Genomic DNA, 7,786 nt, shown 5'->3' with positions numbered 1-7,786 from the left:
TTAAACCACAATAAGCAAATACAAAAATATCCAACCATAATGATATGACTCCTTTATCCTTGCGCTTGGAATAAGTTGACAAATCTTTGTGGTTCTTTATTTGCCTCCAAGTGACATTAAAATGATTGCCAAACCAATTCCAAGTAGCGATAGCAAAGGGACAAAGGAAGAAAAGATGCTCAGTCGTTTCCAAATTTGTCTTGCAAAGATAGCATTGAGATGCCAATTTCAAACCTTTTGCCAATTTCAAACCTTTCCAATTTCAAACCTTTAAGTTTCAAAATATCATCCAAAGGCAGCAGATTAAGAAAAAACCTCCCCCACCTCCAAATTCTAAATTGATAAAGGTTAGTATAGAGCATTTTAGTGGGAGAGGTAGAAGTAGTGGATTTCTACATAGGAGTATCTCTCATACTATTCTTAATAGGGATTTTAGAGATTCTAGTAGCCTGAACGCTAAAATATTCATTCTATTTATTGACGTCCCAATTACCATGAAGCCACAGATCAGAGACAATCAAATCATTATGGATACCTTGTTGAAGAAAAAAATCCTCATCCCTCAACCCCATAGATCATGCCACACAGAGATCTTACCTTCCCCAACATCCCAAAATAAAAATTTGCTAGCCATAGTTCTCGCTTTAAGAATGGCTTTCCAAATCTTGGAATCCCCCATCTGCCACTGAACGACAGTCGGGTGGTAATGGGAGCAATACTTATGGTGAAGAAAATTAGCTCATAAAGAATTGTTAGCACAGAATTTAAACCACAACTTGCCCGTATTAATAGCAAAAATTTGATCCAAATTTTTAATCCCTAAGCCACCAACAGCCTTAGGTTTTCAAACCTTCTTAAAAGTAGTCCAATGCTTGCTAGAATAAGTACCAGACCATAGAAACTGATTAAACAATCTCTCTAATGTAAGTTGTACACTTCTTGAGATTGACAATGGAATACTAACAAGAACACTACTGAGTAAAGTGAGACTGCCACCATAAGAGAGAAAATATTACGCGAATCCTCAATCTTAGATTTGATTTTATCCACAACATCATCTAACTGAGTCTAACTGAGTTTGTTTCCGTTTCCAGAGAGACCTTAGAAGGTTTACTCCAAGATATTTAAGCGTAAGAGAGGCAAAGTGACAACCAGTAAAAGAGGTAGCCCAATTAGTAATCGAGCTCTTAACATTCTTACCAAAGTAAAGATTGCACTTATCTCTGTTAAATATTAAGCCTAAAGTATTTTGAAATTCCTCAAGAACACGCACCATCAATTTGATGGTATTTTTACTAGCATTAGAGGAAAGAATAACGTCATCGACACAAGCAAGTTGACTAACCACAATCTTGGACTGATGATGAAAGTGAGTATGCACCTTATTATGTTGCAGCTCATTATTATGTTTATGTTGCAGCTCATTGACTAATCTAGAGAAATAATCAAAAGCAATCATGAAGATTGTAGGTGAAAAAGGATCACCTTGCTTAATACCTTTGCGCACCGAAAAAAATAGTAAGAATTGCCATTAACTATCACACTGTAGTGATTATTATAAAGCCATCTCTTCATAAGAGAAATGAAATCATGATGAAAACCACGAGCAAGCAGAATTTTAATAATGAAATCCCAGCTGATAGTATTGGAAACCTTTTTGGTGTCAAGTTTAAATATCATGATACCCCCCAAAATTTCTTATCAAGATCCTCAATTAATTCTTGTGGCAGCAATATATTATCAGTGATATCTCAACCCTTAACAACAGTAGCTCACTGAGGTGTGATAATATTAGGTAAGAGTGGTGTAATCTTGGAAAGCATCAATTTGCTCAAAACTTTATAAATAACTGAAGTGAGGTCTATGGGCCAAAATTTATCCCAACTAGATTTATCAGTGCCTTTGGATATCTACACAATCAAAGAGGAGGTAAAGTATTTCCGAAGATCTTCTCCCTTAAAAAAGCATTGAACCGCAAAGGTAATATCCTTTTTAATGATATCCCAACAAGAAACATAAAAGGAAGAGGTGAAACCTTTCAGTCTAGGAACTCTGTTGGAGTTTATATCTTTAAAATAGAGAAGATTTCTTGCTTAGTAGGCACCTCAAAAATATTAACGGAATTGACATACTTACGCTCGTTATCAAAGTGGGAAGCTATAATCGAAAGCTCATGAGAAGTAGACATAAATATATCGGTGAAATAATGAACCGCACTTTGACCAATGCAGCCTCTTGAGTTAAAGAAACTCTGGAAGGAGTACAAATTTTAAGAATATTTTAAGAATAGTGTTGATATTAGTGTTGATATTCTTTCTATGCTTAAGGGAGGCATGAAAGTTTTTGGTGTTGCAATCATTACCCTTATGTTGCAGAAGGCCTTCCTCAAAAGAAATAGTTTCAAGAAGGTTGGAGTGAGCTATAGCTAAAGCCTCCATATTCTAAGGGGAACAATCAACCTGTGCCTCTAGATTATCAACCACCCTTTAGGCCTCAAGAACCTTATTATGAACATTACCAAAAAAATTAAAGTTCTAATTACTTAAATGAGTGGCAACCTTCTTATGAAGCTGCCACAAGGTATACCAATGATTCTTGACACAATCGACATTCCAAACTTGCTTAATAAGAGCCAAGAAGGTATCATGAGTGGTTCAAATTCTAAGGAATTTAAAATGATAAGAAGCAGGCTTGGTATTGAATGAGAGAGAGAGAGAGAGAATAATAGGATTATGATCAAAGTTCGCGTGATTTAAATGAAGAACGTTAGAGACATGAAAATAATTGAGAAAATAGTTATTTCCAATGTAGCGATTTAATCTTTGACCAAGGGATCCCCTCCGCCAGGTAAAGGACTATCCTGGAAAATGGCTTTAACCACCCAGGTCACTTGATTACAATGAAAAAATTGATGATAAATGTAGGCAGATAATCTATGGGAAATGGCATGTTTAGTAAAATTTTTATCTTTTTGATTAGATGAGAAAGGAGTATCCTTAATCCATCTAACTTGTTCATTGGATAAGACATTGTTGAGCATCCTACAGTTTCACTGATCTTCAGACAAAGAATCTTTGACCTGAGTGTTAAAGTTAGGGTGGGAGATAGGGCATTCAAGCTTCTCCCAATTGCTGACCCTGTGATCCACCCAGAAGTTAACATGTCCTTCTCCCAGCTCCCACAGCAAAAGTTCTTCAGCCTTAATTCTTATATTCAACATTTGGGACCACAATCTAGAGTCCCCCACTTTTTTTGATACCAGGGCAGGATATATAAATCTACAATACTTCCCCATCATGAATCTGGCCCAAAGACTGTCCTAGGCACTAAATTTGATCCATAATTTTCAGAGGTTGATAAAGCTCAAATGTTGAAAATCGTTGAAGCCCAGCCCACCAACTTGCAAAGGTTTACACATCTTCTGCCACGGGAGCCAGCGATACTGCTTCCTTTGACCAGACCAAAGAAATTTATTAAAGATTTGTCCAATTTCTACTTGTGTACCCTTTTGCATAATGAACATTTGGAGGACATATGAGGGCATGACAGTCTGAATGCTCCTCAAAAATGTGATCCTCCCACCATTTGACAGAAAAGAATCAATCCAACAGTCAAGTTGGGCCTTGATTTGGTCAATAACTTCTTGAAATTGGACTTGTAGAGTTCTGACTTTAAGTAATTGAACACCAAGATACTTGATGGGAAGAGTACTATAGCTGAAACAAGTGTGTTTAGATATCCAATGCTTGATCTGATGAATAGAATTAGTGTTAACAAGGAATTGACATTTCTGTTGGTTAAGATCCATACCTGAGGCTTGCTGAAAATGTAGAAGGCATTTGTACAACTTTCTGACAGTATTTTTTGAAGCATTTGAGAAGATAATAATATCATATGCATAAGCTAAATGACTTATAATAATGTTGGATCTGTGATGATAAGCCAAGTTAGGTGAGGCAAAAAACAGCTTGTTCAGCTGTCTAGAAAAATAATCTAGAGCTAGGATGAAGATGGTTGGGGACAATGGGTCTCCTTGCTTGATTCCCCTAGAAGCATTAAAAAAGCCATGGAATTTACCATTAATCAAAACTAAATGTGCATTACACTTCAGCCATCTGTGAATCAAATTGATGAACTCTTCATTAAAGTCTCTAGCAGACAAAGTATCAAGAATAAAGTCCAAGTTGATTGTATCATAGGCCTTGCTTATGTCAAGTTTGAAAATAGCATTTGCTCCTCTACATTTTCTATCAAGATCCAACAGAAGTTCTTGGGCAAGCAAAATATTATCAGTAATATTTCTCCCTTTAACAAATGCCACTTGATTATCACTGATGAGGTGTTCAAGATGTGGCTCAAGCCTGAAAACAATAATCTTGCTGATCAATTTGAAAATCACATTAGTTAGACTGATGGGCCTGTAATCCCCCAAACTTTTCCTATTCTGATTCTTTGGAATCAATTTAATGATAGAAGCACTGAAATATCTAGGGGGTCCACACCATGAAAGATGTTTTGAACATCATGTATAATATCCTTACTAGTCTTGCTCCAAGTGGCTTTATAGAAATTTTAAGTATACCCCCATCTGACCCAGCAGCTTTATATCCATCAATAGAGTCTAAAGCAAGCTTTATCTCATCCTCCAAAGGGATACTAGTAAAATTTAAACCTTGAACATAATGCTAGCAGTCAGAAAAAAGATCAGTCTCAATAGGGTTTTATCAGTTTGTTTACTAGTAAATAGATTTTGGAAATACTGAACAACATCACAAGCAATCTCTTCATCATTGATCAATTTCTAACTCAAAGAATTGGTGATGTTTAGGATCATATTACACTTCCTCATGTAATTGATACAAGCATGATAATATCTAGTATTTCAATCCCCATCAATAAACTTAGAAACAACTGCTTTTTGCTTTAAAAAACATTCATGGTAGTTGATTTGTAAAAGCAGCCTCTCGTTGGCTTGATGAAATTTATATTTAGTGTTTAGCTCAATTTGGAGACCCTCTTAAAGTCTGTGTACTTCTTCTTGAATAGCATCAAAATTCTCATTGACATTGCTAAACATTTCCCAATTCCATCTTTTGAGGTGTAAGGCCAATTTTGTTTGCAGTTTCCACAGTCTAATCAAAGGATTGGCCTCAATTTCAGACACCCATGTTTTATCAATTTCCTGAAGAAACTTTGGATGCAAGACCCACTTGTTTTGAAATCTGAAAGGAGTGTTAGTAGGTCTAACATAATTCTGTATAGAGCAAGGAATAGGTTTGTTGTCCGAACCAACCATAACAAGGTGTGTGACAATAGTATATGGAAAGGTTTGAAACCAAAAGGAATTACCAAGTAGTCTGTCCAGTCTTTCCCACAGAATACCCCTACTCTAAGTAAAATTAGGCCCTTCAAAGCCTAAGTCAAATAAGCCAGCATTATTGATGAAGTTGTTGAACCTGGTCATTGCAGAAGGCAGGGGAGCATTGCCCCCTCTTTTTTCAGTGGGGGAAGTAATGCAGTTGAAGTCTCCACCCACAAACCAAAAGGAACAAATATATTGTTCCAGTTGTAACAGATCATGCCACAAGGTCTGCTGATTGCTAGGCAAACAGCTTGCATAGACAAAGGTAGCTTATCCCACTTGTGCTCCAATAAAAAATTGCATATGAAGAAATTACGGATGATCAAGAAGCAAGGTGCACTGAATTTCAGGTCTAAAAAATAGCTAGATTTTATTATTTGAATTAGCATAGAAAATGAAATTAGCAAACTTTTTAGTGATATTATGGGGATATTTTGTAACCATGGGCTCAAGAATAGCAAAACACCAAATCTTATGGATTCTTATGAGATATTTCAATCTCTTTAGTGAGGAGGGGTGAGCCACTCCTCTAATATTCCAACATAAAAGGTTAAACATAGAGATCCATTAATATTCCAGCATATAATATTAATTATTAATAGATGGGAGTTTAATAGATAGCTGAGACCTTGATCTAGTTCTGAATCTATTATAATTAGAGGGGAAACCATTCTTAGCCCTCGCATTCCCTTCATTCTTCATAGAGCCTGTTCCTTGTTGATGTTGTTGCACCTCAGATGTCTTTTATTTCTTCTTTCTAGCACTTTGAACATGTCAATCTTCCTCAGGAGGCTTTTCTAGCTCAACAAAAGTAATATCAACAATAGTTTTTCAAATCTCTATGTTGGGAAGGTAGTTCTAAACATTTTTCCCATTCCCTTCAAGTGAAGGAGAAGGGGGAGTAATTATAACAAACTTCATTGACTTCTTTTCTCACAGCTCTCTCTGGGGATGCTTGTGAGTCAGATAGTTCCCCCAAAGGATTTCCAGAGGGAGTATCATCATAATTCTGTGGAGATTTATTTTTATCAGTGTAATTGACTCTAATTTGCTTAACAGCTCTAATTTCATTTAACTGACTGATCTTATCAGCATTAATACTTTGGATTGTTTCAGCAACCTGTCCAGCCTTCCTTGAGTTATGGACTAAAGTTTTCCTTGTTGAGGGGTGAAGCCTATAGCATCTCTCAATGGTATGGCCAACATGTTATAATGTTGGCAGTAAAAAGGTTTTTGTTCGGCAACTATTTCCTGCCAAAATCCTTCATCCTTCTCTGGGAGTGTTATGTCTCTTTCAACTTGAATTCATGCAAGTGCAGGCCTTGCTTTGTTAAAGGTGGGAGCATCTACCTTAAGGGGTGTGCCCAATGCTCTCCTAATATTAAAAAGGGCATTAAGCTTGAAGTGAGGTAATGGAAGTCCAAGCATCCTAAATGAAACAGGAACCACAGGAGGGTCCTTGGTTGGGTCAAAATCCTTAGTCCATTTCTGTATTTTCATTGTAACTCCAGCAATTATCACTGCCTGCTTAGCAAAAATCCTAGCATAGTCTTCCTAACTTGGAATAATCTTCTTCCACTGACAATTAGATAATTAAACGTTTGCCATCAATAAAGCCAAGCTTCCACTGCCCAATAAAATTGAGGGAATCAAAGAAACTTCAAACAAGATCCATTTTGGGGTGACCCAATTGGACCTTTTCCACTATAGTGAATCTGACTTCTTCATGTAAAGAGGCAATCTCAATATCAGAGAAATACACAACAGTTTCTCCTTTTTTAGACCAAGGGGGTGGATGCAAGGGCAAACACCCTTACCAGTAGTTGCATCATGAAATTCCTGGGGGAAAATCAACTTTACAGGATCTTGAATGGTGTCATTGGCTTTGCCAACAACACCAGCATAGGTAGCTTTTGTCCACTGTGAATCAGTATGGACATCTATAAGAGTAGCCATTGAAGTGCAAACTCTTATATCAGCTACAAACAGAAAAACTAGTGCCTTCCAGTGGAACAATAGGAAGTGTTAGGCCTTTGAACTTCTAAAACAGAAATAAAGAGAAACCCTAGCAGAGCTCCTTCTCCAGCAGCCACGAGAATTATACGGCTCCCTACATGTTACATAATTAAAGTAGTACAAAATACTCAAACTTGGGAGGCCCTCTAACTAGAGAAAACAAAAAAAAGGCAGCGGAAAACAAAAGTTTTAACCTCTGGAGAGTGACCTCATCACCAAGCCCTACCAAAAGGATATAAGGAAAAAGAGTACAAGGTTTATATATATCTATCATAATGTGAGGATATATATATATAAGCAAAGTAAGCTACAATAGTAGAAAACTTAACAGAAACTATGAGAGAGAAAAACCAAAAGCTACCTCCATATATCTATATGTATATATATATATATATATATATATATATA

This window comes from Phalaenopsis equestris, unplaced genomic scaffold (genome assembly GCF_001263595.1).
Source record: "Phalaenopsis equestris unplaced genomic scaffold, ASM126359v1 Scaffold000069, whole genome shotgun sequence".
Taxonomy (NCBI): Eukaryota; Viridiplantae; Streptophyta; class Magnoliopsida; order Asparagales; family Orchidaceae; genus Phalaenopsis; species Phalaenopsis equestris.
This window is presented reverse-complemented; position numbering follows the sequence as displayed.